The sequence below is a fragment of the Suncus etruscus genome, chromosome 12 (genome assembly GCF_024139225.1).
Source record: "Suncus etruscus isolate mSunEtr1 chromosome 12, mSunEtr1.pri.cur, whole genome shotgun sequence".
Taxonomy (NCBI): Eukaryota; Metazoa; Chordata; class Mammalia; order Eulipotyphla; family Soricidae; genus Suncus; species Suncus etruscus.
In genome coordinates, this window is record NC_064859.1 from 50,004,807 (window position 1) to 50,030,862 (window position 26,056).

The 26,056-nt window shown below is 35.3% G+C and overlaps 1 non-coding gene across 1 annotated transcript; it reads left to right on the plus strand.

Moving 5' to 3' along the window:
• Window positions 1-18,306: 18,306 nt before the first annotated feature.
• LOC126024840 (small nucleolar RNA SNORA51) lies at window positions 18,307-18,439 on the plus strand. The gene has a single exon (XR_007500940.1). It is a non-coding gene; the product is annotated as a small nucleolar RNA SNORA51 (small nucleolar RNA).
• Window positions 18,440-26,056: the final 7,617 nt, after the last annotated feature.

Consider the following 26,056-nt stretch of genomic DNA (forward strand, 5'->3'; position numbering starts at 1 on the left):
GAAGTATTTCAGTGATCATTTTAAAGTGTCCTCTACTCTCAGATGGGCTTCTTTTTAATGTGCTAATGTTAGGACTCTGTACTTGTCCATTTCATGTTTTCTCTTTTAGGTCATTTGATATTTACTTAGCACAGACTGCAATTAAATATAAATAATTCCAATAATAGGAGAAATAGGGGTCGGGAAGGTGGCGCTAGAGTTAAGGTGTCTGCCTTGCAAGCGCTAGCGTAGGACGGACCGCGGTTCGATCCCCCGGTGTCCCATATGGTCCCCCCAAGCCAGGAGCGATTTCTGAGCGCATAGCCAGGAGTAACCCCTGAGCGTCAAACGGGTGTGGCCCAAAAATCAAAAAAAAAAAATAGGAGAAATATATGCCTAGTAAATCATGTTTTCATTGAGGTATTAAATTTTATTTTATTTTATAGACAAATCAATATACTTTATCAAAATGGGTTTCCAAGGGTATTAGGAGTATGCAATGATGAGAATAGGTGGAGAAGGAAAGATCTTACAACAGTACTTGCTGTGAACTTTCTTCATTTGAGAACTTAGTTTAATATCTTCTTTGTTTCTCACATGCCAATTTACATAGATTCTCTCAGTACTTAAATTAAGACTCCATTTTTTTTATCAGAGTCTATATTTTTCTATATCCATCTTTTTAGTTTTCCCAAAGTACATGAAATACATTATAGAGACTAACTGTAGAAAGTGGCATAAGGTCAAAGTTCCTCAAGTGCATAGAGTCTTCTCTGCCTTCTACTGTGAATTTCTGTTTACCTGTCTATGATATCCTTATCCTGTTTCCTCATTAATAACTCCAGTAAAAAATGTCAGTCATTGTCTCACTTTACTGGTCTTTTCTCTTCAGTGGACATTGTACCTGTCCCATGATGAAATTTTCTTCTCATGATGAAATTTTCAGTAAACAATTGTACTATGGTCTGACTTTTAGGGTTTGTAGCCCCAATGCTCTTGGACCTTTCAATTTCGTTAGGTCTTTTTTTTAATTATTATTAATTTTTTTTATTGTGATAAAAGTGAATTACAAATCTTTCACAGTAAGATTTAAGGCACATAGTGACATTGAATGAGGGGCATTCCCACCACCAGTATTATCCTCCCTCAAACCCTGTTCCCAGCATGCATCCCAGATCTCCCTCCTTTACCCCCTGTAATGCTAGTGGAACTGTCCCCACTTGTACAGCTTGTTGAAGATTGGGTATTGATTCTGTTGTAGTTGACTTTAGATTTGGTATTCAAGTCTGATCACTTTTTATTTTTACCAAATGAACATATGACTGTCTGGTCTTGGTATCATAGGGTGGGAGGTGGGCAAACAAAAGGGAGAAAAATTAGGAGTTCGTCTAGGTGTTATAAATATCCATTTAGAACAGTGATCCTCAAACTATGGCCTGCCGGCCACATATTATATTTGTATCTGTTTTGTTTCTTCATTGCAAAATAAGATATATGCAGTGTGCATAAGAATTTTTTTGTTTTGTTTTTACTATAGTCAGACCCTTCAATGGTCTGAGGGACAGTGAACTGGCCTCCTGTTTAAAAAGTTTGAGGACCCCTGATTTAGAAGAAGGAAGGGAAAAAAGAAAAAAAGGGTAACAAAATAAAAACAAAACTTAAGGCACTTGAGGAAAACTTCTGCCTTTTTGCCAGTTGCTCAGATTCAGGTGTGGTGGCAAAGAAGTTCTCTGAACAATATTCCCTTTTAGATCTTCTTATTACTCGTTCTTTTCCATTTTTATTATTTAATCGATTAATCTCCTGTAAATAATATTTAAAAGAACCAATTGTTTTTTACTAAATTACTTGGTACCCCTCCCTTTCCTTCTCTACTTCCACTGCAACTGTAGGAAGAAAATCACATTTCACATCTATGTGACTGTTCCAAAACTAAGAATGCACAACAAATTTATTACATAAAATGTACATACAAATGATCTGCAATGTGTCATATAAATCTGTAATTGTAAGGAGTAAAACAATTAGTCCTCTGTATCCACATTTGAAAACTACTCATTACTTATCTGTGATTATAGAGCTGCAAAAGAAAAAACACAAGAGTTAGAGCTTAGCTAGATTGGGCAAAATTGGGAGCAACTAAAATTCTTATTTCCCTGGGGATCAAAGAGAGGGTGAAGGTTTTCCTTGTGTTTACGACAGATCTAGAGAACTGACATCTGTTGTATCCATTGAGTAAATAAATAAGTAGGTGAGCTCATTATCAGTATATCCTTGACAGATGTTCGAAATTAACCTCAACTTTCCATGGAGAGGCTTGAAACACTCATTGACTTATTATAATCACTTTGATCAATTTTCTAATCTCTTTCCAACTTGGCTCTGTCTCATTCTACTGGTCACTGTTTTCTAATTCCTTGGCACTAGTCATTATTCCATGGACAAACAATAATACATTGTTAATAGATCACTGTAGTTACCCAAGTTCTTGGAGAACTATATGCAACATTTTTTTTGGGGGGGGTCACATCAGCAGCACTCAGGGATTACTCCTGGCTCTATGTTCAGAAATTGCTCCTGGCATGCTCTGGGGACCATATGGGATGTGGGATTCGAATCACCATCCTCTGCATGAAAGACAAATGCCTTACCTCCATGTTATCTCTCTGCCCCTAGATGCTACATTTTGACAGTTTAATTTCTCACTTACCTACCAAATACTTACCAATATGTCATTATATTCACCCACATGATTGTCATGTATCCACCACACACATTTTAGCTCTTCTCCCAATTACTCTGCTTACAATAGTTCCCTAGTTAGTTTGCAGATGCTAATGAGGCAAACTACAGCTATTCAAGAAACAAGTACATGCAAACTTAATGGCTAACTGATAGAGAATGGCAAACATAGTCATCTATAAGAATAATACACCACCATTGATCACATATTTTAATGGATCACACTTTGCTCGTGATAATCATCCTGTTTGTGGTAAAATTCTTGTGTGCAAATCAATCTAGTGTACAATATGTAACAACAGTTACTGTTTCTATATGAGAGACTACGTTTTTTTTTCTTCGGGTCACACCCATTTGATGCTCAGGGGTTACTCCTGGCTAAGCGCTCAGAAATTGCCCCTGGCTTGGGGGGACCTTATGGGACGCCGGGGGATTGAACTGTGGTCCTTTCTTGGCTAGCTCCTTTCCTCTAGTCTAGTGCCACCTCGCCGGCCCCATCTATATCAGAGACTACTTTATATTCAAGTTTTATCTCTAACAATTCTGCTAAAATTTAAAATTTTCCATCATGATACCTTGACTCTTTATAAGCCATGCATCTATAAAGTAGTATAGGTGAAACTTTATGTGTAGCAAATAAGCAACATAAAAATCATATTATAGCTGAAGTGGATGGCTAAACCAACTTGACATAATATTTGAGTTAGATATATTTGAAAAAATTATGGAATGAATTTCTTTTCCTTTGCATACATCTCAAAGAATCTCAGTAAGAACAATAATATAGTTTTTCAGTCTAAAATATTTCTATATTTAAATATAATCTTTAAGCACTATGAATACAGTAATGATTGTAGTTGAGTTTCAGTCAAAAACAGAACACCTGTCCTTCATCAGTGCAACATTCCCACCACTGCTGCCCCCTCACCGCCCCCTGCCTGTATTTGAGACAGGCATCTACTTTTGCCACTCATTAACATTGTCATGTTAGTTGTTAGTGTAGTTATTTCCCTAACTGCACTCACCACTCTTTGTGGTGAGCTTCATAGTGTGAACCAGTCCTTTAAGCCCTCATCTCTATTGTCTCTGGGCATTATTATAATAATGTCTTTAATTTTTCTCAAAATCTATAGATGAGTGAGACTATTCAGTGTCTCTATCTCTCCCTCTGACTTATTTTAGTCTATCTTTTAAATAAAAATATAAAACTCTTCATTAAATTAAAATTGCCCAGTTATTTTATTATTTTAATCTTTAATTTTTTTTTCTTTTTTGGGACACACCCTATGACTCTCAGGGATTACTCCTGGCTATACACTCAAAAATTGCTCCTGGCTTGGGGATCCATATGGGACTCCAGGGGATCGAACCAAGATCCGTCCTTGGTCAGCCGCATGCAAGGCAAATATTCTATTGCTGTACTATTGTTCCAGCCCCCAAAATTGCCCTGTTCTTTGAAGATGATGGTGCTACAACCAACAGAATTTTGTATTTATACATAAATATGAATATAATTATATTTATATACTATTTTATTTTGCATTACATTTTTTGAAATCTGTTCAATTCACTTAAATCATATCACTGAGCTATTTAGTTATTATTTCAACACTTCAGTTAAAGTACATAATTTGACCAAAGTGGCAAAGCATTGTATTTTATATTCTCATTTAACTGTGGATAGGAATAATGTTTCAGTTTATTCTAATGTTCAATGGCTCCTAATCATAAATATTTGGAACTCTGGATTCAGAGCAATAGTATAATGGACAGAGCACTTGTATTGCATGCAATCACCCCAGGTTTCATCCCTACCCTTAGTGGTTTTTTGAGTCTACTTGGAGTGATCCCTGAACGTATAATAAGGAGTAAGCCTGTGACCCAAAACAAAAATTGGAATTTTTATTGAGCTGGAGGGGTGGCTCAGTGGTAGGGCCTTGCATGCAACTGACCTAGGATAGACTGTGGTTGGATCTCCTAGCGTCCCATATGGTCCCCCAAGTCAGGAGCGATTTCTGAGTGCAGAGCTAGGAGTAACCACTAAGCATCACCAGGTGTGCTCCCCCCCAAAATTGGAATGTTTTTGCCATTTGATATTTATGAGTCTAAGATATAGTTGATTAAATTAAAAAGATTTTTCTAAACAGCATGTAAGTTAAAAATTAAAATAATTTTACTTTTTAAAAACAATACACATGCTTCATGGTTATTTTGTGATTATAATTTTTTCTTGCCTTGATAAATTATTTAAATTGATGCATAATTTAAGTGACTTTGTTCAGGTTCTTCAAAAATACAAAAAAAAAGTAAAGTTAAAGAAATTCAAATATAAAAAAATTAAAAAAAGAAATTCAAATATAAAACTGGGACTATTAATTAAAGAATACAAATCATTGGTACTAAAAATTCTTAGAGTAAAAATAAAAGGATTCCTACTATAATTTGTGAATTCACAATGTATAGTAGGTGTAAGAAGAATTCTGTATGATTATTATCATAGGCAGAAACCAGATACTATACAGTTTAAAAATACTAATACAGTCTTAGAGTTTTGGAATCAATGAAGGATTAGAGTACATAAATAGAGAATGTCAGAATTAAGCCAGTTAGTATTATGAAATAGTATAAAATAATAAGTAAGTAATATTTTTTCTTATTGGGAAGAATATTTTTTATTCCCTGTTCAATTTTTAATGCTGTAAAAATGTAACTTGTAACTTTGATACTGGAAGGATAAAACAAATAAGATTGATTTTTACAGGAAATAAAAATAACGATGTTGGTGCCGAGAGCATAGCACAGCATGTAGAATATTTCTCTTGCACAAAGCTGACTTGATCTTCGGCATCCTAGAGCCTGCCAGGAGTGATTTCTGAGAGCAGAGCCAGAAGTAATCTCTAAGCACCACCAGGTGTGGCACAAAACTAAACAAAAACAAACAAAATTGAAAAAAAAATAATAGTGCTTTTAAAGATAAAATTGAAAATGTAATAAAAAATAAAGTTACACAAAACAAATATATCATTTTTAAAATGTTTAATTATTTAGTCTGTAAAGTAAGTTCTGTTTAATTGAAAAGTCTACCAGGGTGTCCTCAAACTTTTTAAACAGGGGGTCAGTTCACTGTCCTTCAGAATGTCGGAGGGCCAGATTATAGTAAAACAAAAAATTATGAACAATTTTCTATGCACACTGCATTATATCTTATTTAGAAGTGAAGAAACAAAATAGGAATAAATACAATGTGTGGCCCGTGGGCCATAGTTTGAGGACCCCCTGGAAAATAATGTCTCAAAATTCTAGAAGAAAAGCAATAAACTTCCTAGCCTACATTTGCTCTCATGCATTGTGACAAATGAATTACTTCAAATTACACTTATGCATGCCTGTTTATCTCTTTCTTTGTTAAACGTAAAAATTTTCTTTCGTTAAGTGTTCCAAATAATGTATGTTTATTTGTTGAATTCTCTGAGCATAATTTACATCAGTAGATTTAGTAGAATGCAACCTTTTTAAGTAGGATACAAACACTATTTGGGCATCATTTTAGCATCTATAAATTTTAATTTTTTGGTTTACTTTGCTTTTATCTATTTATTTTTATTTTACATTTCATTAGATTCTATTCTTATTTAATTTTAATATCTTTATTTAAACACCGTGATTACAAATATGATTGTAGTTGAATTTCAGTCATGAAAAGAATACCCCCCTTTCACGAGTGCAAAATTCCCATCACCAATGTCCCAAATCTCCCTCCTCCCCATCCCACCTCCGCCTGTACTCTAGACAGGCTTCCTACTTCCTCATTCATTCACATTGTTAGGATACTTCTCAATGTAGTTACTTCTCTAACAGCACTCATCACTCTTTATAAAAAATAAAACCAATAATATTCACATTTAATGATCGAGCTTGGCTCCAAGACCTGGCTATTATACTGAGTGATGAATGGATCATTAAGATGTGGTATCTATACACAATGGAATACTACATGGCATTCAGAAATGATACAATCACAGACTTTGCAGCAACCTGGATGGACCTAGAACATATTATGTTAAACAAAGTAAGATAAACATAGAATGATAGCACTATTTTGAAGCACCTAAGAACATGCACCTTATATACAACTAATACTCAACAATCAACTAACAGGGTTTAACAGGGTAGAAACTCCAAACATTGTAACAGTCAACATATACCAGGGAGCAGTGCCCAAAACACATGGAAAGGGAACAACACAAATTCTTGACTACACATTATACTACAAAGAAACCAGCAATGTCATAAACAGAAGCATCAAGAGAACAGGTATGTAATCAGCCTTCTACTACAAAGGCCCACAATAATCCCTTAGGGATCTTATACAGGATTACAGGTAAAGAATACCATGGGAAATTACTGACTTCAACGGAAGCATCCCATAACAATATTTTTAATGCCTTAATCTTATTATATTTAAAATAACCTCTCAGCTTTTCTGTCCACAGGCGTTCTTGGATACAAAGTATGGACAAACTAAGATGGCATCTCGGGGCTCAGACACACGAGATACCATACCCAGCCTGCACTACGAGAATGCCCCGAGAAAACTCTTTAACATACCCTTTATCTATAGGTTATACCTTCTTTTAGGACCCGAGACACGTGACCAGCCAGACCACCGAAGCAGCAACTGTGACCTACTGACTTATACTACAGTCCCTACTCATAGAACACATTCAAGCAAACTAGCATGCCCTTGCTCTTTTCCTCCTCTCTTCTCACTACTTTCTTTTTTCCTCTCCTTTTTTTTTAAATTTATTTTCTCTTTTCTTTTCTCCTGCCTCTTCCATATACTTTCCCCTTTCCCCTCTTTGGAAATCTCACTACCCCTTCACCCCTCAATCCCATCCAGATTTCCCACCTAATTAAAACTCTTCACCCTCAGTTCTTAATCCATTAGGCATCAAGACTGATCTCCTACCCCAACGAACCAATACCCAGCACCCAAGTGAAAGGGCAACCAGCAAACCCACACCTCGTCCCCCTGCAATAAAAGGCAAACCAACTCCCCTGCTGACTCATACTGCACGGTCCTCCTTATCAACCCTTTCTAACTTGGACTGTTACCTGAAACGGACTTAGTGCTAAAAGTATCCCCAATGTAAGAACTCCTCCCAAGACCTCCCTGCCTCAAAGCTTTTGCCATTCTCAAGAGGGTCAGGTTGTGAGATAAAAAGGTGCCTGGGAACCCACACACCACAAGAAAACCTCAATAAACAATGGGAAAACCTATACTTTTCACATAAGTATAAGACCTGTATTACACTACCCTCTTTACCTGCTTTTCCCCCTAATGTAGTCTCTTGCATCACTTTGCTCCTTTAATTACTTTTTTACCTCATTTTTAAATCTTTTTTTATTTTATATGTATACGTGAGCACATATATTTTTATTTCTATTTTTATCTTTTTTGGGTGTGTGACCTATTTTTGTTTTCTTCTCTTTCCACCCTCAAATGCACTGGCAATATAATAATGTAGCACCATTTCTCCCTTTAAAGGCACACTTAAAAAAGGGGAAATCTTAAGTATAAAAACAAGCTGTTATCTACTAGGGATCAGAACTCATACTTGTTTACAATACAGGGGCATCTCCCACCTTGAAAATATGTCACGTGGACCCAACTTAGATCCCAGGTGATTAGACACCAACCGTACAGCCTTGAACTCTGATCACAGACATAGAAATGACACAGTTCTTCACACCGTCAACAAGAAATAAATCCCATTTGGGACATCCTTAATACTGCTTGGACACCAACAAGTGCCAGCTCTAATATGATATCCTTACAAGGAGGAAACTGGGAACAACTTAACCCTAAGAGCAGGTTATCATAGCTCACCATCTAACGATAAGACAAATCAGAAAGACTTGTCACCCTTTGGTCAGTCCAAATGCCAAGATCGCGATTTACAGATGACTGGCTGCTAGAACCATGACCTGACTGTATGTATCCTGGGACCAATAAAAAAGGCCTAGTCTAGGGATTGAGCTATGACCTGCACAACAACCATGACCTCTAGTTCCAAAGGTCTGTCTGAGAAAATTTGCAACGGAATGGGTCTTCTGGAAACATAACGAAAGACACTATCCCAAGCCCCACCCTAGGATCAGTGCAAAGACCAAGACCACCAACCACAGAAGAAGGATTAAAATGACACGGAACAGAACTTCTAGAACCACAAAGAATGACTTCATCATAAGTTCCAACCCCTGACCTGTGCAGACACTGAGATCTCTAGATACAGAGGTCTGATTTTATCACCCAGGACGGAGTAGAAATCTTCCATACTCCACAAAAGCACCAAGAGGAGAGTAAATGAACCTGACAGGAGTCTATAGTTAATCCCATGCCAATATACTTCAAGGGCGGAGAAACCCTGTATCTCTTAGGGTGAGGGAATTCCTTTTCGAATGACCCCATTATTTATGCCTGTGCAGGAGAAAAGAAAAAAAAGGAAAAAAAAAGCACAAAACAATTTTCTTTTTTAGTTATTTATCTAGGTTTTGTCGATTAATTTGTTTTGGTGTGGTTATTGAAGTTGTCTCCATTTATATTTCTTTTTTTCTTTTCTTTTTCTTTTCTTTCTTTTCTTTTTCTTTTTCTTTTTCTTTTCTTTTCTTTTCTTTTCTTTTCTTCCTTTATGTGCTCTGCCATGTTTTTTATCTCAAGGACATGGCCTTTATGTGGTGCTTATCTTTATTGTTGAGTGCTCACTGGATATTTTACTAGACACTTCTTTTTGTACTATTGTGGTGTTTCACCCCTCCTTTTCCCCTTCGTCTCTCAAACCTAAGGATGAGAGTCTCCAGAAGGACTTCGCCCATTTTTGGCTTATTTGATTTTTTCCCCCCAGTGTAGTACCTTTCTTCTTCTTCAAAGAAAACCATATAACTTGAACTATTTAGTCCCGCCTCCCAATTAGAGCGCGAAATAAGGAAGGTACCAAGACTAAACAGGTGTAGGACCTCTAAGTAGTAAGCTAGGCACAGAGGGAACAACTTATTCTAGCAGCCCCCAGGGGTGAGGGAGGAGGAATATGGGAGGTAGGACGAGAGCAGAGGTAGAGGGAGGACAGTTCGGTGATGGGAACTCCCCTGTTTTATGTTAATATGTACCTAAAATATTATCATCAATTATATGTAAGACCACTATGATTAAAATAAATATTATATTAAAAATATTCACATTTAACATATATGGGTTTCACTTAGCATTTTCACATAATAATGATCGTAGGCAAACAAATTTTATACACTAAATCTCAATATTATTATATTTTTTAAATGCAAATGATGTTACCAAAGTATTTTTTACAAATTAATAAGATTGTGTATTCCTGAATTAAATAAACAGCTCATAAATAGTGCTTTTATCAATACAAAACATTATTTAAATGTATGTTTAATGGCCTAAAATATATAGTATTATAGGTATATATATGAAAATTAGACTAAAGATAGACTTTATATAAAATTGTTAAAATTTGTCCCTATAGAACAAGACATACAATAAAATAAATAAAATAAAAATATGGCATTAAATTTATAGTAAATAAAATGTAAGAATTATTAACCAGAATGAAAGATTACAACTTTATTTTTTTGCTTGTTAGTTTTTTGTTTTGGGGCCACACCTGTTGACACTCAGGGGTTACTCCTGGCTATGCATTCAGAAGTCGCTCCTGTCTTGGGGGACTGTATGGGATGCCAGGGAATCAAACTGCGGTCTGACCTAGGTTAGTGCTTGCAAGGCAAATGCCTTACATCTAGTGCCACCGCTCAGGCCCTGAGGTTACTTTAAATAGGATGGATAACCAATGCATCACTGAAAAAAAATCCAATATTTAACTATACCCATTTCAAACCATTAAAACAAAATTATGGAACTGGAAAGGTAGAATGCTTACCTTTTATGCAACCAACTGGAGTTTGATTCTTAGCACCACATATGGTCCCCTGAACACTGCCAAGAACATTTCTTGAGTGCAGAACCATGAGCGATTGCCAAGTGTAAACAATGAACTATAAAAAAGGAATGAAGAGCTTTGGATAGAATGACTTTCCACATTACCTTAGGTTTTTATATTTTGTTGTTTGGGGAAGTCACACTGAGGGGTGCTCAGAAATAATTGCAAGCACAGTCTTCAGCTTAAGAAACTTTAGCTTGAAATAGTGAAATACTAGGCCAAGGTGGTAGGGCATTTGCCTTGTATGTGTCTGACCTGGGTTGGATTCCTGACATCCCATATGGTCAACCGAGCCTCTCAGTGGCTATTTTTCAGTAAAGAGCCAGAAGCAGCCTCTGAGCACACCAGATGTGTCCCAAAAATTAAAAACAAAACTGCACAAAGTAGAGAAACAATCACTGTTTATGAGATAAAGTTGTGCCATAGAATGTCTATATATTTTGTTATGGAAATACATTATTAGAAAATATTTAATATGTATTTCTATATTATGTTGACTATCTTAAACTAACAGTAGTTTATATGACATTCACCCTATGTAAAATAATACTTTTTATATTTGTTAATGTCTATATATCTATATATTATATATATATATATTTATATGAACATTCATGAACTCTTATTTTGCATATGCCTAAAGTTTCACACAACTGAATGCATTAGAGATGTAATATTAATCCATATATAAAACATTTTTACAAGAACTTTGTAGAAAGGATTTGTTTTATTAAATAACCTGTAAAGTTGTTCACCACTTTTATATGTAAAATATTAAGAATTCAAAGGTCTTAAGCTGAGCAAGATACATGTTAATTATTTGTACAAAAATGAGAACATGAAGGTATATATTTCTGTATTAACAGCCATTTTGTTTAATGTGCTATACATAGAATATATTTGGGACAAAATAGGGGTATTATATGTAGATATGCACACAATGTGCTATATATTTTTAAAGATGACATTTGAGAAAATATTTTATATATGATAAAATTAAAATCATAGAAGTATATAATAATTAAGGAACATAAGTAAAACATAATAGTAAAAGCAGTATTAGAAAGTAATAAATAATTTTATTTATTTTATTTTATATAGGTACTTGGGAAGAGACCCTCCAGTTGTCATAGACTGGAAGTGAAAATATTTCAAGGAAATAATTTTATATGCCAGTAAATGATTAGGTCAAAGATAATTTTTTCATCTTATTTAAAAATTGAGTGCATAGCCCCTCAGAGACTCCTGAGTGCTGGCTGGGGAGGCGTGAGTGGGTTTCTCTCCTTTTGCTTGGCGTTTGGGCCTGCCATTCCCCTCAGAGACTCCTGAGTGCCGGCTGGGGAGGCGTGAGTGGGTTTCTCTCCTTTTGCTTGGCGTTTGGGCCTGCCACTCCCCTCAGAGACTCCTGAGTGCCGGCTGGGGAGGCGTGAGTGAGTTTCTGACTTTTTGCTAGGCTTGGGGCTTGCCCCTCCCCCCAGGGTGGCGCCTAGAAAGACAAGTTGAGCGACCCGAATAGACGGGGAGATAGGGCCAACCATCTAGACTCGCAGGTGACCTAGAACAGTCCACCCCCCTGGCCCCTGGAGCGGACCAGGGACTTCCCAAGGGCGTAGATAGAGCCTGCAGAGTGGAATTGAGGGAACTCCTTCAAGGGAGGATTGGAGGGGGCGGATCTCCATTGAATCCCAGAGAAAGGAGGGTGGATTGAGTGCTAGGCTCAACAGCGCCAGTAACCATTGTGGCCAGGAGTGGAATTGCACCGCTGACAGAAATAAGGAGCAGAAAGGGGACAAAACCCACTGCAGGAAGGTTGAACTCTAGGGATCAAAGGGGAGGAGAAAGGGCTAGGTTCAACAAACTCACCCAACAGGCTCCTCTAGAAAAACCTTCAGGAAGGAGACCAAAGCAGACTGAAATTAGAAGCCATAGTACTCCAAAACATACCATTAAATACAAAGTATTATGCGTAAATCAAGGAGATCCCTTATAACTGGAGACAACATGACAAGCCCTATCAAGTTTCCAAGTCCACCAAAGCGCACAGATTCATGGGAAGAAGACCTAAAAGCGGCCATGAGGAAGGAAATGCAAGAATTACTAAACAGAATGAAAGAAACCCTAGCAACCGAGTATAAGAAATTCATGGACGAACGACTAAGCCAAATTAAAGAAGAAATGTTAAAGAACATGAGAGATTCCATACAAAAAGAAGTGAAGGATTTAAAAGACAAAATAACAAGCCTTACGAGTAGAACCACAGAGTTGGAGAAGCACATCGATGAACTCGAAGGAAAACTGCAATATAAAAATGATCAAGAAACCAACAAAGAAAAAAAAGGCAAAGCACTGGAAGGAAAAATCCAATATCTAATGAATAAGGACAAAAGAAACAATCTAAGAATTGTGGGTATACCAGAAGGGGAAGAAATAGGGAAGGGGGAAGAACAAGTAGTCAGGGAGATAATAACAGAGAACTTTCCCACCCTCTGGAAAGACAATTTAGGACAAATCCAAGAAGTCAAGAGAGTCCCTAATAAAATAGACCCTAATAAACCCACACCAAGACACATAATAATCCAAATGGCGAAAAACAAAGAGAAAGAGGAACTCCTGAAAGCAATAAGGGAGAAAAAAAACCTCAAGTACAAAGGAAAGGACATAAGAATCAAACCAGATCTCCCATTTGAAATAATTCAAGCAAGAAGACAGTGGAATGACGTATTTAAACGACTAAGTGAAAGAAATTTCCAACCCAGGGTCCAATACCCAGCAAAACTATCATTCATATGGGAGGGCAGACTAAAAACATTCACAAATATGAACGAACTTGAACTATTTGTGCAAACTAAGCCGATCCTAAGCGACTTACTCAGAGACGAATTACACAAAACAAACCCCCGATTGTAACAACAACCACGCCACACAATACAACTGCACAACAGTCCTCTCTATCAATAATTTCCCTAAATGTTAATGGACTAAACTCTCCAATTAAAAGACACATAGTAGAGAACTGGGTTAGGAAAAATAAACCGGACTTCTGCTGTCTGCAAGAAACACACCTACAGTTACAGGATAAGCACAGGCTTAGAATTAAAGGATGGAAAGTAATTATTCAGGCCAATGGAAAACAAAAAAGAGCAGGGACAGCCATTCTTATATCAGACCAAATTGTATTCAACCTCAAGAAAGTGATCAGAGACAAAGAGGGGCACTACTTACTGATCAGGGGAACATTAGATCAAGAAGTGCTAACCCTGGTCAATATCTATGCACCTAATGTAAAGTCACCAAAATATGTGAGGCAACTACTGACAAACCTGGAGAAACACATGAAGGGAATTGTGATAATAGTAGGGGACCTCAATACTCCACTATCACCACTGGACAGATCCTCCAAACAGAAAAATAGTAAAGAAATAAGAGCTCTAAATGAAAAATTAGAAGAATTAGGGCTAATAGACTTATATAGAGCCCTCCATCCCCAGAAAGTAGAATACACATTCTTCTCAAACCCACATGGAACCTTCTCCAGAATAGATCATGTCTTAGGATACAAAGCCAACCTATATAAGACCACAAAGGTAAGGATCATTAGAAGTACCCTTTCAGATCACTATGCAACAGAGCTTATAATTGATGTCAAGAAGAAGCAATGGAGGAAAACTAATACCTGGAGATTGAACAACATACTGCTTAACAACAGCTGGATCAAAGAACAACTCAAGGAGGAAATAAAAAGATTCCTTGAGACGAATGACAATGAAGAGACAACATGTCAAAATTTATGGGATACAGCAAAAGCAGAACTTAGGGGGAAACTCATAGCATTACACGCCTATGTTAAGAAACAGGAAAATAACAAAACCAACAGTTTAAAAGATCACCTCAAAGAATTGGAACAACAGCAACAGAGAAATCCAACCACAACCAGAAGGCAAGAAATCATAAAAACCAGAGCAGAAATAAACAACATAGAGACTAAGAAAACAATACAAAAAATCAATGAGACCAGGAGTTGGTTTTTCGAAAAAATAAATAAGATAGACAAACCATTGGCAAAACTTACCAAAAAAAAGAGGGAAAACACCCAAATCACTAGGATCACCAATGAAAGGGGAGAGATTACAACAGAACCCCAAGAAATACAACATATCATGAGATCATATTATGAACAACTATATTCAACTAGGCTAGAAAATCCACCAGAAATCGACAGATTCTTGGACAAACACTCTCTTCCAAGACTGGAAAAGGAAGACCTAGAAACTCTAAACAGTCCAATCACTTCAGAGGAAATTGAAGACGTAATTAAAAGACTCCCTAAAAACAAATGCCCAGGCCCAGATGGATTTACAGGTGAATTCTATCAAACATTTCAAGAAGACTTATTACCACTGTTCCATAGGCTTTTCAAAACCATAGAAAAAACAGGAATCCTCCCCAACTCCTTTTATGAGGCTAATATCACACTCATTCCTAAAGAAGGCAAAGACACCACCAAAAAAGAAAACTACAGACCAATCTCACTAATGAACATTGATGCAAAGATACTCAACAAAATCTTAGCAAACCGAATCCAACACCTCATGAAAAAGATCATACATCATGATCAAGTGGGATTTATCCCAGGAATGCAAGGTTGGTTCAACATACGCAAATCAATCAACATTATACACCACATCAACAACATGAAGGACAAAAACCACATGATCATATCAATCGATGCAGAGAAGGCGTTTGACAAAATCCAACATCCGTTCATGTTAAAGACACTCAGCAAAATAGGGTTAGAAGGCACCTTCCTTAAGATAGTTACAGCTATTTATGAAAAGCCTACAGCCAACATTATACTTAATGGCGAGAAACTAGAAGCATTCCCACTAAGGTCAGGAACTAGGCAAGGCTGTCCACTCTCTCCACTCTTATTCAATATAACCTTAGAAGTCCTAGCAATAGCAATCCGACAAGAGAAGGGAATCAAAGGAATTCAAGTAGGGAAAGAGGAACACAAGCTAGCTCTATTTGCTGATGATATGATGATATACATCAAAAACCCTAAAGAATCCACATAAAAACTCCTAGAAACAATCAACCAATACAGTAAAGTGGCTGGATACAAAGTCAATACACAAAAGACAGTAGCGTTTTTATATACAAACAATGAAGTTGAGGAGAGAGAGATTAAAAATACAATTCCATTTAAGATAGTATCAAAAAATATCAAATACCTAGGAATTAACCTTACAAGAGAAGTGAAAGATCTATACCAGGGAAACTTCAAAACACTTCAGAAAGAAAATGAAGACGATCTAAAGAAATGGAAGAACTTCCCATCCTCATGGATAGGTAGAATTAACATAGTCAAAATGACTATTTTACCCAAATTGCTATATAGATTTAATGCAATCCCTATCCAAATCCAGACACAATTCTTTAAAGAAATAGAACAATCAATTATAAAATTCATTTGGAACCATAGAAGACCCAGGATAGCTAAACACATTCTGAAAAATGAGAAGTTGGGAGGTATCTCCTTACCTAACTTGAAACTATACTATAAAGCCATAGTAATAAAAACAGCATGGTACTGGAACAGAAACAGGACCTCAGATCAGTGGATTAGAACAGAATTCCCAGACATAAACCCCCAGATATATAGCCAACTAATATTTGATAAAAGAGGCAAGAATATGAAATGGAACAAAGAAAGCCTATTCAACAAATGGTGTTGGTACAACTGGAAACTCATGCACGAAAGTGAAAATCGACCCATATCTCACTCCTTATACAAAAGTCAACTCAAAATGGATTAAAGATCTGGAAATCAGACCTGAATCTATAAAGTTTATCGAGAATAAAATAGGCAGAACACTCGAAGACCTTTATATTAAAAGGGTCTTTGAGAATGGAGCACCAATGGCAAAAACGTTAGCATCAACTATAAACAAATGGGACTATATCAAACTAAAAAGCTTCTGCATGGCAAAAGAAACCCTACTTAATGCAAGAAGACAGCTAACAGAATGGGAAAAAATCTTTTCATTTGATATATCAGATAAAGGGCTGATATCTAGAACATACAAAGCGCTCAGAAACCTGAGTCCTTCAAAACCAAACGAAGCCATAAAAAAATGGGGAGATGAAATGAATAGACATTTCTCTGAGGAAGAGAGAAGGATGGCCAACAAACACATGAAAACATGCTCACCTTCACTCATCATCAGGGAGATCCAAATCAAGACAACAATGAGATACCACCTCACACCAGTGAGGTTGGCTCACATCAAAAATAATGGGAACAACCTTTGTTGGAGAGGATGTGGTATGAAAGGAACTCTCATTCATTGCTGGTGGGAATGTCCCTTGGTCCAACATCTATGGAGGAAAGTCTGGAGAGTGCTCAAAGAACTCAGAATTGAGCTGCCATTTGACCCAGCAATTGCTCTCCTAGGCATATATCCCCAAGATGGAAGGACATTCATTCCAAAATACGTATGCACCCCACTATTTATTGCAGCACTCAGTATAATAGCCAAATCTTGGAACCAACCTCGATGTCCAACAACAGATGAATGGATCATTAAGATGTGGTACATATATACAATGGAATATTACATGGCAGTTAGAAATGATACAATCACAGACTTTGCAGCAACGTGGATGGACCTAGATCATATTATGTTAAACGAAGTAAGTCAGAAGACAAAAGAAAAACACAGAATGGTAGCACTATTCTGAAACACCTAGAACACATAAAAAAACAAAAAAAGGACATTGAAGAAGCATAACTGCTAGAACCACAAAGAAAGACTTCATAAACTCCATTCCCTGATCTGCACAGCCACTAATACCTCTAGAAACAGGTCTGATTTTACCATCCAAGATAAAGTAGAAGTCTTCCACATACCACGAAAGCAGCAAGAGGAGAATAAATGATCTATTTTTTTTGACGTCTTTATTTTGGTGTGGAGATTACGGTTGATGTCTCCAATATTATTTTATTTTATTTTGTTTTGTCTTTTTCTTTCTTTTTGCACTTGAGTATGATTTGATTTCAGAACCGAGATTATTGTGTGGTGCCTGTCTTTATTGTTGTGGTGCTTATCGGTTATTTAATTCGATATTTTTTTTGTGTGTGTGTGTATTGTTGTGGTATTTTAATTACTTTTTTCACATCCTCTCTCAAACTGAGGTTGGAAGCCTCTAGACAGGACTCTGCCTATTTTCAGTATATTTGATTTTTGATTGAGAAGAGGACATATTAGGTGATGGGTATTTCCCTGATTCAATGTGAATATGTACCCAAAATAGTACAGTGAAAGATATGTAAGCCATTATGAAAAAAAATTGTGTTTTTTAATCAGAAACTTTCTTTGACTTACATGTATTATTATTATATTAATTATATTATATGTTATGTTATGTCACTATATTATGTTATATTAGTTTACCTTATTATGTTAATCAATTTTGTCCTTTAAATGAATTCTTACTTAAAAAAAAACAACTTTAGTTTGCCCTGAAGAAAAAATAATAATAATAAAATAAATAAAAGATAAAATAAGGCCTCCCAATTCTTACCACAGGCTGTGTTCTTTACACTGGCTGTATAGAAAGAGGAGGTACAGTAAAGGCACCCCATATACACCTCAACACAGGACCCTTGCCGGGTATGTATTGTGAATTGGGGGACAAAATAAAAATAAAAATAAAAAATTGAGTGCATAATCCTTAGATAATATGTAACACTATAATAAGGCAGTATCATTCATAGCATACTCATTTTCATTATTCTAAACTGAGTTATCACTTTCAGATGATCTGGCAATTTAATCATTCATCTGTTTAGATTATAAAACTAGTACTACATATGTAGTTATAATAATATAATCATTTTATAAATTGGAAGATATTGAAGTCAGAAAAGCTGCGATTTAGCAATGCAAAATTGGCAAAGTAATGGGAGAGATATTCTTCAAAAACACACAGAAAAGATATTTCAACTTTGAGGTGTCTGAAGAATGACAGCTTCATAGCGTTTGAAAAGAAACTGGAGATAGTTAGGGTTTCCCAATGTAATTATCTATCTTTGTCAAAATAATATTTTTCTGTCACATGTAATAGCCACAGCAGTCGCTTATTTTAAAACCTGGTGACAGTGATGTAATGAAGGCCAGCGAATGGTAAATGTATAAGTATAATGAACAGGGAAGTACTCACTGCATTCATGAGGATGAGGTGAAAAATAGTCATGGCAAGAAGGGAATGAACAGAATAAGATATGTGGTCTTGAGTTAGTAGGCTGAAAGCAAGCTGGTTTGGAAGAAGTAGACTTGATGATGATATAGGTCGAGTTCTATTATAGGGGCCGAAGAGATGGCACAGGAGTAGGGTGTTTGCCTTGTATGCAGCTGACCCAGAACAGACTACAGTTGGAATCCCTGGCGTCCCATATGGTCCCCAAAGCCAGGAGCAATTTCTTAGCGCAGAGCCAGGAGTAACCCCTGAGCATCACCAGGTGTGAGCCAAAATAATAATTAAAAAAGAGTTCTATTATAAAATTATCATACAGCATTGATAGTTTCTACTTTTAATACTTCAACATAACTATAAACATTTGCCTTCATTCTCTTTACTAGGATATATTTGGAGAGTAATTTCCTTTATAGTAAGAGGGAATGGGAAAGAGTGTGGAACACCTGGAAGTGCTCAGACATTATTGCCAGTTTTGTTTTGATTTTAGTAATTGCTCTTGGCCTTTTTCAAGAGAATCATAATGTACTTGAGATTAAACTGGATATCAAACTTTTGATCAAACCAGATAGGGTTGACTATTCAAGCCAACTTCCTAACCTCTTACTTTCTCTCCAATTTACATATTTGTCTTTAGTGAATCTACAACAATAAATTCCTTTGGCACATGACTATTTCTCCAAAATAAAGCATTTAAGGGGAACACTGAAAGTGTAGAATCTTCTAGCTATGTGCCCAAACCTAGAATAATAGATGTCTGATGTTTCAGAATAAGAAGCCAAAGAGATAGAACAATAAAAAAGAAATTGACAAATTAGAATTCTTGGAGCAAGCAAGAAACCAGAACTGAATGAAAAAAAATATAATATGGTGAATAAATAATAATTGGAGGGAGGGCAAAGAGAAATTATTGATGTTTTGTGTTTCTTTGTTAAATGTGAAGATCATCTAGTGGTATAATTTTTAGAAACAAGGAAGTAAATATTCTCATACTTAACTAAAAAGTTCAAATTTATTAATATAGGGAAAGAACAATGACTGTTTGCCTAGACATTTATTTTCCCATCGATAAAACTCCCTTTTTTCTGCTTGATTACAAATTTATTCTGTATTTAATATAGCTGTATATTAAAATATAATGATGTTGCTTTCATTCAATAATACAAATTTTAAATCTTAGCATCAGAGAGAATTAATTTACATAGTACTAGTAGTTTTCAACAGATTTTTCCCGTGTGTGACAGTAAGAACAAAGAGAGTCAGAGAGGAAAAAATGAAAGATGCAGAGCAAAAAAATCAATACATGTAAGAAGAAATAAAACACAGAAAGTTAGAGTAAGAGTTTATAAAAGTCAAGGAAGTAATATTTATTCTTTTATTAGAAATATAACAGAAAAGATAGCTACAGTCATTGTTATTTTTTTATCAACCCAATATCTAGTTTTGCTATATGTTTGGTTAGTCTTTGAGCAAAAATTAAGTCATCTACTTCAGTGTGTCAGTCATTGTCTTTTATGAGCTTTGACTATACAGTTCCTCAGGATCATGGCACAGTTCAGACTAAGTGCGAAAATTTAATGTTGTTGTCAATTGTTTAGCTTCCTTTAATATTCAAATATAACGCTTAGTATACAGTGCGGTTAAGTCATTCTCTCACTATTGCTGTCTTTATTTTTAAACTAATTGAGCCATATGGAGTGGATTATACGTATTATTTTGCATATAAATTGGAAATTATCTTTTTTTTACCTGGTATTGCCAATAAGGTTTCCTCCACTTTTGTCAGAACAACAATCTCCATCTTTAGAACTAGACACTTCAGCAAATTTTTGGAAAATCATAGATTTACTGACAGCTGACTTAAAAGTGATCAATCAAACTTCCCCAAGAGAAAATTATATTTTAAAGGAAGCTTTATAACTTTGATGGCTTCAAAGGTCAAGTTATTTCTTCTCTCTTATTTAAGAACATGTTCTGGAAACAGTCCATTTTAATTCAACATAAAACCTTTCTCCTCAATTTCACCTCCTACATGATCTAACATGATTAACCCTGTGTTGCTAAGCTAAGTGTTGATTACCTTTCTTTGATGGAATAAATTTTATTTCTTTTTCAATTTCCAATAATTTAAAAGAACAGATTTATTTTTCTTATATTACATATAACATAAAAATCCTTTTCCAGTATAAATTTGTACTTGGTAATGAATCACAAGGCTTGCCTTTCATGTGTATGTGTTATATGTCAGAAAAGGAATTTAGGGAGCTGCAGAGAAAGAACTTCAGGTCAAGCATTGCCTTGCATACAACCAGCCCCCAGTTTTTATCTCTAGTATCACATAGGGTCCCCAGAGCCTGCCAGGAGTAACTCGTGAGTGCAGAGCCAAAAGTAACCCCTGGGCACTGCAGAGTATGACCCAAAGGAAATATGAAAAAATAATTTATTTAGCTATAGGAAAATCTGTCCTTTTTAAAGTGTTTTTGAGGCTACATCAAATTAAAGAGCTTTTGCATGGATAAAGAAACATGGGCTAAAACAAAAAGACACCTGACTAAGTGGGAGAAATATTCTCATTCAACATTTTAAACAGGGACTTACCATAAAGTAATAACAAATATCAACAAAACATATTAAAAACTTTTATCAAAAATGGGAAGAAGAAGAAGAAATGAATAGGCCCTTCTCAGATGAAGACATGCAAAGACACACAAAAATAGTGCTAAGCATCATTTGTCATTAGGGAAACTCAAATCAGGACAAGAAGATATCTAACACACCAGTAAGAATGACACATAACAAAAATAGTTGGAATAATCTGTGCTGGATGGAATGTGGTGAAAAGGGAAAGGCTCATACACTGTTGGTGGTAATGTTATCTGGTTCAACCTGGTGCAAAAGGTAGGAGTCCTCAGTAAAATTATAATTGATTTTCCATATGACTCAGCATTCTATATTTTTGTCTTCAAGATATTCATCCAAATGAACATATACATACAAATATGCATTGCTTAAATGAATAAAATAGATAAAATATGGAATCAACCAACCTTGGTATCTAATGACAGATTAATGAATTATGAGATGTGACTCATGTACAAAATGGAATACTACAAGGAGCAATAAAAGTGCTCAATTTGCTCAGACTTAATTGGAAAGGGACGATATCTCATTGTATGAAGTAATCCAGAATAAAAAAATAATACAAGATGATCTCAGTTGTTTGTGGCATGTAAATAATGGTTTTATGAAATGTAATTTCATAAATTTCATAAATTTCAGAGCTTAAATATTTGAAGAACAGAGAAGAAAAAAATCAAGGCACTAGGGAAAAAGATGAGAAAAAGAAGTAATGGGGGACAGAGATCTGAGAATTTGGGAGAGTGGTAGACTCTAAAGCACAGACTCAGTAATACTGAAACATAAATCTAAGCTGAAACCACTAAACTTTAATGCATTTGCCAAGATTTCATGCAGGGGGCAGGGAAGGCATACAGGGAGGTGGGAGACGACAAAATATGGGAGTGCTGCTGATGAATTTGACACTGCTGGTGGGAATGGTGTTGAAACTTTAGATGCCTAAATATCAATAATTAATAACTTTTTAAACCACAGTTCATTAATCAAATAAAGATAGTATGTAGGTAAGGTGTTTGCCTTGCATGCAGAAGGTCAGTGGTTTGAATCCCAGCATCCCATATCCCTGAGCCTGCCAGGAGCAATTTCTGAGTGTAGAGCCAGGAGTAACCCCTGTGCACTACTGGGTGTGACCCAAAAAAAACAAAAACAAATTTAAAAATATTTTGTCTTTAAAATGTAGTGAAAGTCACACAAAGACAAACTCAGAGAGCTTGAAAATCTAAAATAATTTTCACATTTTGCCTTTGTTTTTCAAAGTAATGCTTTGTTTAATATTATTGCTCTTTGTAGAATAAATTTCTTTTTATTTTCATCATGATACTTCCCATGACATACTTTGTAATTCTCAATGACTAAGTATGTTCTTACCTTTGGATAAAAAGAATCTGAAACTGTCTCAGGAGCTTCCGTTTTACTAATGTTCAAAGACAAATGCATTATTGCTAATCAAGTAATAACAATCCTAGGCCTCATTTACTGTGCATATTTTAAACACAATTATATGTCTAGAACTCTCTAAGTGGTACCTACTAAATACTGACACTTTTGGTGACAACTTTGTTTAGAAAAATACAAATCTTGCACTCATAAAGCTTTTGCACATTTTTACTATTGTAATCAATATTGCCTCAATAAAATATTTATTAAAAAGGCTAAGCTAAAAGATAACATTAGGCTACTTTAATTAATAAAATATATTTTCCTTTTCAATGTGATATTATGAAACAAAAAGTATAGTTGAGAAATTGTGGGACTCTTTCATATAGAATTGTCCTACTGGATTGTAGTAGTTCATTTAGTATTTAAGCAATTATAAGGTTATTACTTAACACACATTCTATACAACTCCATGTGTGTGTGCTTAAAATGATGGTCAAAAAAAGGGAATTGAGTTGGAGGGAGGTTAACACTGGTGGTGGGAATACCCCGGATTCAATGTCACTATGTACTTTAAATATTACTGTGAAAGACTTGTAATTCACAATAAAAATTATTTAAAAAAAAGACAGTTCTTATTATAATTTAAAGTATTGTTCTTTACGCTATTTTTCCTTAACTTCAAAATAAAACTCATCAGTGCCATTATATTATTTTCTTTTGGGGGGGGGCTTCATATGTAACACTCGGTTTATTCCTGGCTATGTGCTCAGAAATTGCTCCTCACTTGGGATGCCAGGGGATCAAATCACGCAGTCTTAGGTCAGCTGTGTGCAAGGCTAATGCCTTACCGCTGTGCCACCGCTCCAGCCTCTGTATTATTTTCTTAATTGTAAGTTAAACTTTAGAAAGATCCAATTTTCTAGTCAGAAATATATTCTTCAAGGATAGTTCTAGAATATTTAGTTCTAAGTTTTCATGTTAATAAAATTGTTTTCCATTTTTCCTTTCCTTTATGTAATGTATGGGGCTTTGATGACCCTTCACAGGTCAAGTCAGTTCCTTTAATTAAAAGTGACTCATTTGCAAGTATTAACTATAATAAGCAGTTTAACCTATCGGGGATCATACAAATTATCACCTCCCTAGAACCTCATAAAGGGCAACATTAGTCTAACCTGATATTTCTAGGTTTACCCTCACACAATCCAGGACAAGTGTGCCTCAGAGCACTCTGATGCTACTTAGATTAACCAGTATTAAGCTCACATATGTACCCTGCCTTGTCCATTCCATCTCAAGGAAAACAGTGAAATCTTCTGTTTTCTACTCTTCATAAATCTTTCTAATATAGCATCTTTGCTCAGAGTTCCTTTACTTCCCCAAAATTGAGCAATAACTACATTTAAATTTTTTGATTTTAATTTATAATTCTTTTTAGGCACTGTAATTCATCAGATAAATGCAAATCAAAACAACAGATTAAATTTTAATGCTGTTATTTTCTGAGTTATTTACCTCATTCTACTGGAAAAATGATAAACTTGAAAAGGATATAACTCAAGGTTAACTAATAAAAATGCTTCAGACAATCAATTTTAGTTAAGATATTTAGGTAAATAATACTATTATGCATTACAACTATTTGTATAGGTAAAGTTAAGTAAATGTGTACTAATATAATGGCCATCATGTTTGGAATCAAGTCCCAACTTTGTGTGAGAGTTGCTCAGGGCAGTGCTAAATAACCTGTTAATACTAGAAATTGAACTTAGTTTTCCTGTTTGCAAAGCATAGGCTCAGCAGTCTGTTCTTCCTTTCTAGCCCAATGCTTTATAGATACTACTGCCCTCATATCAATTAAATATACATATTGAATTGTTCCATTATTTGAGAACATCCTATCTTGTTGACAAACTGAATGGTAATTTTTCATATTTGGTTACTATTTGTCATAAGAAATTCCTTATCCTTTATTTTGTTTGGGGGCCATATCTGGTGATGCTACTGGTTCTGTACTCAGGAATAGCTACAGGCAGGCTCAAGAGTCTCTATGGAGAGCAATGGAGTAACCTGGGCAAGTTACATGCAAGGCAAATGCTCCTTCTTACTTTACTATCACTTCAGCCCCTTAGACAACCTTTTTATATTTAGATTGATATTTTAATAAAATTTATTTTTTAATTCAGTTATATTTTATTTAAACACCATGATTACAAGGTTGTTCATAATAGTATTTCATAAAGTTGTTCATGATTGAATTATAGTTATACAATGGACAATGACCTTCATCTTTGCACTTTTCCTGCCATTAATATCTCCAGTTTCCCTCCTTATTGTTGATAACCTCTTCCCTTCCTCCCATCCTCAACTGTTTGACATTGTCTTCTGAAATGGCCTTCTCAACATGTTGAGAAAAGTTTCTTCTACTCCAATCTTGTGGAGAGTTTTTATCAAGAATGGGCACTGAACCTTATCAAATGATTTTTCTGCATCTTTTGATATGATCATATGTTTTTATATTTCATTTTGTTGACATGATGTTTGATATGCATAAGTTAAACCATCCTTGCATCTCGGGAATGAATCTTTCTTTTTCACTGAGTATACCTCCATGATGAGCTGTTGAATCCTATTAGCTAGAATTTTGCTGAGGATCTTTACGTATATGTTTCTTAAGGATTGTTCTGTGGTTCTTTTTTTTTTTTTTTTAGTGGCATTTCTGTATGCTTTTTAAATACATATAATTTTCACTTCATAGAATCTCTTCAGGAGTGATTCTGTTTCTTTAGTTTCCTGGAAGAGCCTGAAAAGGATTGGTAGAAGGTGTGCTTTATAGTTTCAAATAATTCACTGGTGAATCCATGTGTGCTTTGGCTTTGCTTTTTGCAAGAATTTTGATTACCATTTTATTTTTCCAATAATGATAAGTCTGTTCAGATATTTCACGTCTTCTTGGTTCTACTTGGGAGGTATTAAAAGTACAGGTATTTATCATTTTCTTTTAGTTTCTATTGTTTTGTGGAATAAAGATTTTGAATGTAAAC